The sequence below is a fragment of the Dromiciops gliroides genome, chromosome 6 (assembly GCF_019393635.1).
Source record: "Dromiciops gliroides isolate mDroGli1 chromosome 6, mDroGli1.pri, whole genome shotgun sequence".
NCBI lineage: Eukaryota > Metazoa > Chordata > Mammalia > Microbiotheria > Microbiotheriidae > Dromiciops > Dromiciops gliroides.
This window is the reverse complement of record NC_057866.1, coordinates 232292868-232303249: the sequence shown is the minus strand read 5'-3', so window position 1 is coordinate 232303249 and position 10382 is coordinate 232292868. Positions and strand designations below refer to the sequence as shown.

Sequence of the window (10382 nt, the reverse complement as noted above, 5' to 3'; positions counted from 1 at the left end):
TTTCAAGTCATCTCCTTAATCCTTCTTAATAATAGACAGAAGAAAAATTGGCTAATTGAATACTATTTTTAAAGTATTAAATTTTTGCCTAGCTTAACTGTGATGAATTTGTTAGATCTAGGGGCTCCAACTTAGAGCTTGGAGAATAAAAATTGGAAGATATGCATTACACAAATGTAGGTCTCTGGGACAGATCATTTTACCCCTACTTCCTGACTTTCCCAATTTCCATCCTCTCCCAAGGCTTAGGTATACTTACTCCTAGGACTTAATTCCTAAAGTCACCAGGGATTCAAGCACTCTTTTTCAGTGTTTTACCTGGCATGACCCCATTGCTCCAGATAAGTGACCCGATGAGGGCTAACCACAATACCTGCAGTTCCTGCTGCTGGTAGATAACTTGAGTTTAGGAGTGCTGAACTCCAGTAGGATGAGAAACTATTAGGTATCCTCACTGTCTGGTACCAATATGATGAGCCCCCAGGAGCAAAGGGGTCTACCAGTCTGCCTATGGTGGGAAGAAAAAACCTAGATCAGAAAAAGGAAGATTAAGCTGTCCATGTTTCTCCATCTGGAGAGGGATCAAGTGGCCAGTCTAGGCTGGATGGGGAGACTCAGGCTCAAAAAGGAATAAAAATTAAAAAAAAAAACAGAAAAAGACCCCATGAAGGAGAGGGCAACAAACATCTGTGTTGAGGGCAAGTTGATTGCTAAATGCTATTTTCAGAGCTTAATTGCTTCCAAACTACCCTTCAGTCATACACTATCATGATAATTGGGTGTGGCTCCACTTTGTGAGACCAGCAGAATGCAAATTCCAGCAGGTGCCCCCAAATTGGAAAAGTTCATTATTTGGGGCTGGTGATTAAATAAAGATAATTCTGTTTTGCAAACACCAGCCCAAAAGTTGTCATAAAGTCTCTTTACCAGGTTGGACATGGAATTATCATTTTTCAACTGTAGCAATGCTCAAAATCTAAGATATAGAGAAGGAAAAAGATCATAGTAGTGCATAGAGTTTTAGACCTGGAATCAAGAAAGCCCAGGTTCCCAAACATGCCTCAGACATTTGCTAGCATGTCCCTTTGCATGTTTTTTTCATCTCTTACTCAGTTTCTTGATCTATAAAATGGCAAGGATAATAGCTCTTCTCTCACAAGGTTGTACTGGGGGTCAAATCAGTATTTTGTAAACTTTAAAGTGGTATATAAATATAAATGCTAGATATCTTATTTTAATTATTTTTTCCATTATCAATAACTTTTTTCTCTTCTACCAGGGAAAAAGACAAACAAAATATTTGTAACAGATATCTGTCTATTAATAAGTTCTAACCTCCTTCCTTGGAACTAAAACCCATAACAAAAACAAAAACAAAATCCCTGTTCCTTGAAGGAGAGCTATTTCTCAGCCTTAATTACTCCTCTACATCCCTCCCTCTTGATCATGAGACACTGGACTTCTGTTCTGTCCTCCAGAGAGAGAGAGAGAGAGACAGAGACAGAAATACTGTATGATATGCCTATGGTTAATTGTGTAGGGCATTTATCCACTAAGCCATTTATTCTCCAAAAATATTGTAGAAGTTGGCATGCTTTTCTTTCAAGAACACTGTGTTTGGTGCCAGCGTGGATAAGTCACCTCTCTCACAGAGCTATTGTGAGAAGCAAATTAAATAATATATGTAAAATATTTTGTAAACTTTAAATCATTGCATAAATGTTATCAATAATAATAAATAAATACAATAATAAATACAAAAATAATAAAAACAATAATAATAAATAAGTGGATGAATGAATAAACAAATACATAAATAAATGAAGAATTGAATGAATAGGTAAATAAGTGATTGAATAAATGAATAGATAAATAAAAAAATTAAAAAAAATAAATAAATGATGGCAGCTAGGTGCCTTAGAAAATAGAATGCTAGTCCTAGAATAAATAGATCTTAATTCAAATCCATCCTCAGATACTTCCAAGCTATGTGGCAAGTCATTCATTTGATGAATGTCTGCCATAGTTTATCATTGCCAGAATAACATGAGATAATATCTATAAAATGCCTTGCAAATCTTAATCATCACCATCACTACCACCATCATCATCATCTACAGGACTCTCTGAGGCTCAGTTTTGTCAATTCTAAATAAAAGGATTGAACTAAATCCCCTCCCAGCTTTAAACCTAAGCTCTACATACAAAAATCTGCCTTCTGATAACTTTCCCCTATCGGGCCCTAATTCTGTCCTCTGAGTCCAGTGACCAGAAGTAGGCCAATCTCTTTTCCATGAAGTAACTCTTCAGATAATGTAGGAAAGTCCTCATCCTTTTGCTAATTCTTCTCTCCAGGCTAAGCATCTCAACAGCCTTCAAGCCAGGCTCATGTGACATTGTTTGGAGCCCACTTACCATTGTGCTTATCCTTCTCTGGGTACTCTCCAACTTGTTAACATCCCTCCCTAAGTGGGGCATCAGAAACAACACACAGTACTCCAGATGTCTGACCAGATCCCACTTGTTATGGACAATATGTTTCTACCAATGCAGCCTAATTTGAATTGTGGTCCGATATATCATGCTCACGCTGTGCTTACAAGACATGAAAAGTCTCATTATTTTTCACATTAACTTCTGCCTAGGCACAGCTCCCCATCTAAGACTTGTTCAGTCAATTAAAAAAAAACTTAAATGAAGGACTTCACATTTATTTTATTAAAACTTTCTTCATTTAACTGGGACTATTGTTGCTGCCTGTCATTTTTTTTTCCCTATTCCAACTCTGTCATGCATCCTATTAGCTGTCCCTCACAGCTTCATGCCCTCTGACAATTTGATGAGAATTTTATCAGTGCCTTTATAGAAGCCACTGATAAAAATGTTGAACCCACGAAGACTGAGGATAGAGCCCCGAGCATGCTGCTTTCTGCAGGTTGACCCAAGGAGTCAGAGGTAAGGGCAAAAGTGACATTAGTAAGCCATGGGGGCAACTTATATTATTTCAATATTATTATTATTGTAAACAGAAATTACTTCTACTATCTTTCCTCAGTATCCTGGATAGCCAGGTACTAGCAATAAGAATAATAATTGGTTACAATGTTTTAGCCCCTGTGATACTCTTCCTTTCAGTTCTAGGGACATGATCTTATGATTCATTAACATAATCCAATGGTGAAATCACTGATTTTAAGGGAATAAGACCTGGCTTTGAGTTCTTGGTCTATCACTTACTAGCTGTGTGGTGATGAACAATCCTTTTCAACTCTTTAAACACTGTGACAGACTTAGCTCTTCTCAGCAATACAATGATTCAAAACAATTCCAAGAGACTCATGATGGAAAATGCTCTCCATATCCAGAAAAAGAACTATGCAGTCTGAATGCAGATTGAAGCATACTCTTTTCACTTTTGTTGTTGATTCTTCTTTCTTGTGTTTTTTTCCCTTTTTGTTCTGATTCTTCTCTCACAACATGACGAATGTGGAAATATGTTTAACATGATTGTAATTTATAATCTATATCTGATTGCTTGCTGGTTTTGAGAGGGGGGAGGAAAAGGAGGGAAGGAAAAAATTTGGAACTCAAAATCTTACAAAAATGAACGTTAAAAACTATCATTACATGTAATTGGAAAAAATAAAATAAAATACTATCAAAAAATAAATAAACTTTCTTAATCACAAATATAAAAAATAGAGGGGGGAGGCAGCTAGGTGGTGCAGTGGATAGAGTACCAGCCCTAGAGTCAGGAGTACCCGAGTTCAAATCCAGCCTCAGACACTTAAAACTTACCAGCTGTGTGACCCTGGGCAAGTCAGTTAACCCCAATTGCCACACTAAAAAAAAAAAAAATAGAAGGGGGGAGATGGATAGGTAGCACTTAACACTATGCTATTTACATAATGGGGCTTTCCTTTTTAAAGGAAAGTGATTTGTCAGTTTCAAAGCCCTACATAAATACTCTTTCCAATACATCATTATTACTGTGGAAATTTATTTTGATTTGGGGACCCTGCCTTTGGACTGAGATTAAAAAGCCTTAGGCCCTCAGGGTTTTGTTTTTTTTTCTTTGTAAGAGGGGCTGGTGCCCCTCCCCCTCTGTTTCAGCTGAGCCAAAAAGCCCTGTGGGTTTTACAGGTCACCAGGTCAGATGGCTGGGGGAAAAAGCCCCAACTCCATCTGCCCTAGGGGGATCTCCTGAGAGATCCCAGCTTCCCAGCTTGAACAGGCCAAGCTCTGGTGTAGCCCCATGCAGAGGTCCCAGGCATAGGGGCATGGGCCCCTGAAGCCCTGGGTGTGGTATGCATGGGATATTCGAGCCCCACCCAGCCGCAGAGCTAGCAAGACCAGGGAATTAATTTGGCGTGTGTGGGGACGCAAGGAGCCAGAGGTTTGAGGGGAGAGAAGGCGATGGTACAGGAAGAAAGCGAGGTTGGAGAAAGTGAGAAAGGGCTACAATACAGAGAAGGTGAGGGGGGGCAGACAATACAGGAGGTTGGAGAAGACAGAGGAAGGAGTGGTACAGAGTAAGGGGCTTTTTAGGGGTTCATCACTAAGGTAGTGAGAGAAGTTAAAGAGTGAAGCAGGGGAGTTGGAGTGAAGGAGTGAAAGTTGGAGAAAGTTGGAGCATACCCTAAGGCAATGGCCCTTATATTAAAAGCAGACAGGTTGTATAATTTGCATTTCTTAACCCTTATCTTTTACACTGATTTTTATAAATAAATTCTGCTTTGATTATTTTGTTAAGAGGCTTCTTAATCATTTACTTATCAATTTGGGAGCAGTATGGAGAAATTTTTAAATGGCCCACATTAAATTAATAGCAGTTAGATAGCCAGCCAGTCAAAAGTCCCCAGATTAGTCCTCCAATAAGATTAGTCCCCACAAATTACGCCCACCTAGTCAGTTAAAATATTTCCACATTTGAATGGCAACTGCGGCAGGACTTACAGCCCAATTATAATTTTTCTAAAGTTATAATTTTTCATATAAGTACAGTCATAATTTTCAAATTAGACAGAGTCAATTTTTTTACATTACTAATTACACTGGGGGAGAGAGAAACACTGTCTTAGATGTCAGGAGATATGATTCATAGGGAAGAGGATGGTCCACATATTCAACATTGGAACATGGCTATATTTATGGAAAGGGTCATAAGTGTACACCTTAGAAAATAGTATTTTTGACCACAGTAATAAGAGGGCCTAAGATACAGAACTTATAACACTTTACAGGTCGAGGTGGGGAAGAGGTATTGGTGAGGGTATCTTATTTCCTGCATTGAGATGACACATAAAATAGCTCTGCAACCTAAGTAACATTTCAAACTTTAACAATACATTGTCAAAAGAACTATCTTGGTGCTATTTTTTTTATATTTTTTCTAAAAAAAAAGTGGACTTATTTTTAGCTAAGGCACTAAAATATTGGACTTCAAAATCAAATCTTTATATACAATGCAACCATACAATGACATTGCATTAAAACCTACCCTAGGGGCAGCTAGGTGGTGCAGTGGATAAAGCACCAGCCCTGGATTCAGGAGGACTTGAGTACAAATCCAGCCTCAGACACTTGATACTTACTAGCTATGTGACCCTGGTCAAGTCACTTAACCCTTATTGCCCCGCAAAACAAAAAACAAAAAACAAAAAACCCACGAACACCCTAGACTTACTAATAAGTGACTTAATAAAAAGAGCTAGACTGTTAGAAATCTAATTGGAGAACCTGGTATTAATAATCAGAAAAAAATAGCTAATTAGAAATCATGGATATAACAAAATGGAATATAGTATCAGAACTCCTACTCATTTACTTCAATTCCTTTTGTTTTGTATTTCATTGCTAGATGACTTAATTTCTAGCCAATAGTATAAAATATTGTTAATAGGAACCAAGAGCACATATTAGAATACAGTTTTATACTAATATTATACTGATTCCCAACAGTGAATTCTTATTAATGTTGGATTGATTACAGTAGCTAGAATACCATAAGTGAACATAGCAAAAACAACCCGATATTTTTCAGAAACTAGATAGCTAACTAAAAACCATGTAGATAAGTGTGAAAGAATACATTAACAAAAGAACCACTATATTTGGTCAATTTATTTTGTATTGTTCCAAATAGCTAGATAATTCTATTTCTAGCCAAAGGAGTGAAATATTAGAGCATGGAAAGAAAATCCTCAGATACAAGAAAATCATAAAATGGCATGTCATGAAATCACACTGTTTCTTTGGTAAAAATAGCCAGACTATTAGATAACACTTTGAAGAAAATTAATATTATTATTTGGAACTTAACTAATGAAGAATACTTTATTTTGGTGGAATTTCTGTATATTGTTAGAGAATTAGAAGACTTTGTGAAAGAAGAAAGATCTCTCCCATTGCAAATTAAACATTGGAGTATTAAAACATTGATATATAGGGAATTTCCTGGAAGTTTGAGTTGTGAATCCTCTGTGTGTATGTGAGTGTGTGTGTGTGTGTGTGTGTTTGTGTGTAAAACAAAGCAAGTAGAAAAGAGTTAATGATGGAAAAATAGAGGACTATGAGGAAAGAGGAAATGAAGGAGAACAGAAAAGTAGTAAGAAAATGGACAAATATTCACTGTTTGGAAGTATGAAATGCAAAACGTATGTGTGTATGTATGTGTGTATGTATGTATATCCAAAAAAATCTACTTATTCCCATCTAATTATCACATGAAGATATATGGTAATACACAACTAGTAAGTGTCAAGTGTCTGAGGCCAGATTTGAACTCAGGTCCTCCTGAATCCAGGGCCGGTACTTTATCCACCGCACCACCTAGCTGCCCCCTCCAAACCCTTCTCAATCAGGCTACTTCATCCATCTAGGAACCAAAGAGTCAGTAGGAGAAAAGAACACGGAACCAAAATGAAAGGGATTTAGCCAAGGGGAGATTGAGTTCAAACATACTGGTCTCTCAAGGTTGTCTTCACCCCTTGAGGACTACAAAACTAAGCCAAACTTTGTGGTCCAATAACAACAACAAATGCAGCTACTCATCAAGAAGAATTACAGCAAGGACATAATTGAAAAAAACAGCAGAATGAATGATTAAGACCATCTAACTAAGGAGGTAAATTTAATAAACATTCACAGAAAAAGAACCAGCTCATTGAACAAGTCCTTTACAACCAAAAAATAAAAAACAAAAGATTTTAAATCCCCTGAATTAAATGAAGCTATATTAACAAGTTCTACAAGGTTTTCTAAAATTACATTCCAAGACAATCATTCCATCAATATGTGTGTATATATATATATATATATATTAGATATTTGAAATATAACTTTATTATGATCTAAATGAAAAAGGAATGGGAACAAACAAGATTCACCAGTGGATATTGTGATGGGACTGCAGCAGTCTTATTTGAAACTCAAGGGGATGTAATTGCGGTCAAAAACAGCTAAATATGCAGGTCCAAAATATAAATTATATATATTTTTTAAACTGCCACATTCACTCCGAAGCCCATTCATCTCCTTCAGCATCCCAAAGATTAAGCACATGTTCTGCTCAGCTGTATAATAAAGTGGCAAACACGCTACACCACTGACATCACAGGACAGTTGCCTATAAAACTAGATTTCTGATGATGGGCTCTAGCTTCAAGTCCTTACAGGTCATCATCTTCATCGGGAAGTGCAGTTGTCTGAGCAATCTGTAAGTCCTGCTCATACTGTGCTGCCAGTGCTGGGTCTGTGACAACCTCTGGAGGAGCAAGAACAGGCATGGCAACAGACTCCAAATAAGGGTCTCCAACAAGTTTTCTAGCTAGCCAAAGGAAGGGCTTCTTAAAGTTGTAGTTACTTTTGGGTGAAATGTCACAGTACTGGAGATTCTTCTTCCTGTGGAAGACAATTTATTTCACCTTGACTTTTCTGTCCTCAATATCCACTTTGTTGCCACACAACACTATTGGGATATTTTCACATACTCACAACCAAATCTCTAGGCCAGTTAGATACATTCTTGTACGTAACTCTTGATGTAACATCAAACATTATAATGGCACACTGTGCTTGGATGTAATAACTATCTCTCAGACCACCAAATTTCTCTTGTCCAGCTGTATCCCATATGTTGAATTTAATAGGCCCTCTGTTAGTATGGAACACAAGAAAATGCACCTCAACACCCAAGTTGGCTGCATACTTCTCAAATTCACTAGTCAAGTGACATTTTACAATGGTGGTTTTTCCAGTACTTCTATCACCAAGTAATACAAGTTTAAACTGCATTTGGGGTTCTCCTTGGGCAGCCATCGCAATAGTTCTTCACCATCCTCTCACACTCAGCTCTGGTCCCACCTCGGCTCTTGGCTGGCATATGCCAATAAATATTTATTAATCACTGACTACCTGCCAGATATTGTACTAGGCATTGAGAATACAAAGACATACATGAAACAGTTTCTGACCAGAAGAAATTAAAGTAAAAGGAAATAAAAAGTCTAACAAAGATACAGAGAGGATTCAATCAAGTTTGTATTGCATAAGTTAATGGGAGATTGGGTGATCTGTTGAGAGGACATCAAGTTAAGATCAATGTATGGGAAATAATCAGAGTGACTAAATACTCATTTAGAAGAAAGAGAACATGTATGTCTGAATTTTGTTCCATTAAATTTGTGTGTGATAGAAGACATAAATAAAATAATCATAGTTAGTATGATCAGATTACTATCATGCAATTATTTAAAAATAGAATTAATAAGATAAAACTCAAAAATTTGCTGCATACAAGAAACTAATTTGAAACATAATTACATTCAAAAGGCAGATAAGTAAATGGCATAAAATTTATAATATTTCAAAATAGTACCATTAATGCATATTATGCCACAATTTAAATAGATTATGTCAATGGATATAAACAGAAAAACTAAGGATTAAAAGAATCATAAGCCAAAAAAGTAACTATATACATACCCATATACACACACGAAACAAATGGCATCACATCTAAACTTTTAAAAGAAATACTATGGCAACTACAAAAAATATAATGATAGTAACACAGTAACAGTAAAAGACTTTAATGTTCTTTCTCAAACTTGAAATACAACAGAAAGATAAACAAAAGGAAAATAGAGACCTGAACTGATTGTCATCAAAATGGTATATGAGTTACCTATAGCTTCTCCTGAGTTGGAATGTTAAATATTATTGTGACATTTAAAATCTAATGTGTGGGAGCCTTTTTTCTGCCCCCAGTATGGGGGGGGGGGAACTAGCTAGGGTTTACTTATAACTTGGAAGTGTCAGCAACAGTGTTTGGTATTAAGCATTTATTAAAGAGTAAAGAGAGAACACATGGAGTTCAGAAAGTTAAGAAAGAAATCTATACCCTTGGTTTTGACTTAGCCTCCTTCTTCTCCTTTCCTTTCTGCAACCAACTCGAGGTTCAAGAACAAAAAGAGACAGAACCAGGGAGACAGCCACCCTTCCTACTTCCTTTCTCCCTCCCCTGGAAGGGGTGTCCTTCAAGCTCATTGGTTGGTAGTATTCGAGTCTATTGATTGACATGACTTGAAGGCAGTCCTTGAATTGTGAGGTAACTTCCAGATGCTGACTTGACCTCAGAAAGCTCACCTCATGCTTTCTCAGCAGGGGACCCTGGTAATAATATGAGGCCCTGGTAATAATATTCCCACAATATATATCTGTGTTTATACATGTGTGTATGTTATGTGTATATGTGTGTATGTATATATGCATTCATATATGCATATAAATTATATATTACATATGTCTCTTTATCATTATTCCAAAATACTTTTACAAAAATATTATCATGTTCTAGGATGTCATGAAATCACATTCAGAAGCATAAATAAACACATTTCTTATAGACAATAAAAATAATAACTTATTCCTTACTTTGTATGCAATAGAAAGAGTAATTAGTAGAAAGGAAACGTGAGTAAATAATATAGATCTTAATCAAGACCAAGTAATAACTATGCAAAATATTATAATAGTGATTGACACAAAATCAAACAAATGAGTTGTCAAAGAGAAACAGGAGGCAGAAAGGACACCTTGAGTCACATGTCTTTTTTTTTAAAAGCAGTTGTGATTAAATTATTTGCCCAGGGTCACAAAGCTAGTAACTATATCAAAATGGATTTGAACTCAGTTCCTCCTGACTCGAGGGCTGGTACTCAAGCCATATGTCTTAAAAAATAATTTTATAAATATTTGATGAACATTTAATATCTTTGTTAAAAATAATAATAATTAAGAAGAGAAACAGAAATAGCCTTACCATCCTCATATAATAAGATAATCCTGATATAAAAACTAGAGACAAAGCAGAGAAAAAT

At 36.3% G+C, this 10382-nt stretch overlaps 1 pseudogene; it reads right to left on the bottom strand.

Annotated features, from left to right (window-relative positions):
- Positions 1-7670: 7670 nt before the first annotated feature.
- On the bottom strand, positions 7671-8319 carry LOC122732380 (annotated as a pseudogene).
- Positions 8320-10382: the final 2063 nt, after the last annotated feature.